The sequence below is a fragment of the Echinops telfairi genome, unplaced genomic scaffold (assembly GCF_000313985.2).
Source record: "Echinops telfairi isolate 266 unplaced genomic scaffold, ASM31398v2 ScPeMD7_7469;HRSCAF=8507_1, whole genome shotgun sequence".
NCBI classification, from domain to species: Eukaryota; Metazoa; Chordata; class Mammalia; order Afrosoricida; family Tenrecidae; genus Echinops; species Echinops telfairi.
The window spans coordinates 50,548,748-50,550,123 of record NW_022111373.1 but is presented as its reverse complement, the minus strand read 5'-3'; positions in this window follow the sequence as shown (position 1 = coordinate 50,550,123).

The window sequence follows — 1,376 nt, the reverse complement described above, 5'->3', positions numbered from 1 at the left end:
GTACTGTCAATATTCTTTGCCAACACTGTAATTCAAATGCATTGATTCGTATTTGGTCTTCCTTATTCAATGCCCATTTTCACATGTATATAAAATGATTGAAAACACTACGGTGTGGCTCAGGCGCACCTCAGTCCTCAGAGGAACATCCTTGCTTTTCAACACTTTAAAGAGGTCTTGGGCGGTAGATTTACCCAATACAGTGCGATTTTTGACCTCTTGATTGCATTGTTTGTGGATCCAAGCAAGACAAAATCTTTGACAACTTTTACTTTTCCCCCCATTATTTATCACGATCTTACCCTATTGGACCAGTTATGAGGATTTTGGTCTTCTTTACAATGAGTTGTAACCCATACGGATGGTTGCAATCCTTGATATTCATCAACAATCACTTCAATTCTTCCTCACTTTCAGCAGGCAAGGATGGTTGTATCCTCTGGATATTAAAGGTTGTTAATGAGCCTCCTTCCAATCTTAACACCATATGCTTCTTCATATAATCCAGCTTCTCTGATTATGTGCCCAGTGTATAGATTGAATCAGTATGGTAAGAGGATATAACCCTGATGCACACCTTTCCTGATTTTAAATGATAGAAGCATTCCCTCCTTCTATTCACAAAACTGTCTCTTGATCTATGTACAAGTTCTTCATGAGCACAATAAAGCGTTCTAGAATTGCCATTCTTCTCAAAGCTGCTGATAGTTTGTTATGATCCACAAACTCACATGCCTTTGTATAATTAATTATAACACAACTTTCTGGTATTCTTTGCTTTCAGCCAAGACCCATCTAACATCAGCAATGATATCCTTTGAGTCCTTTTCTTCATCCAACCTGAACCCCTGGCAGCTCCTTGTTAATGTACTGTTGCAACCATTGTTGTATGGTCTTCACCAAACTTTACTTACATATGATACTAATGATTTTGTTCGATAATTTGTGCATTCTCTTTGGAATGTGTGCCTTTTTTTGGAACATGTACAAATATAGATCTCTTCCAGTTAGCTAAGTAGCCGTCTTCCTGGCAGAGATGAGCAGTGATTCATCCGCTTGTTGGGGCATTTCAATTGCTAGTCAATCGATACCTGTAGCCTTGTTTTGGCTTAATTGTTTTAGTAAAGCTTGAACTTCCTCCTTTCATATAATTACTTCTGGATCTTATACTACCTCCTGAAATGACTGAAAGCCATCTCGTTCTTTTTGGTGCAATCATTCTGTATAGCCTTTCCACCTTCTTTTGATGGTTCATGGATCATTCAATATTTTGTACGTAGAATTTCTCAATATTCGAACTCTAGGTTTAATTCTTTAATTTTTTTGTTTTCTAAGGTCTTTGCATATTTTCATTATAATACTTTATTTACCTTCTC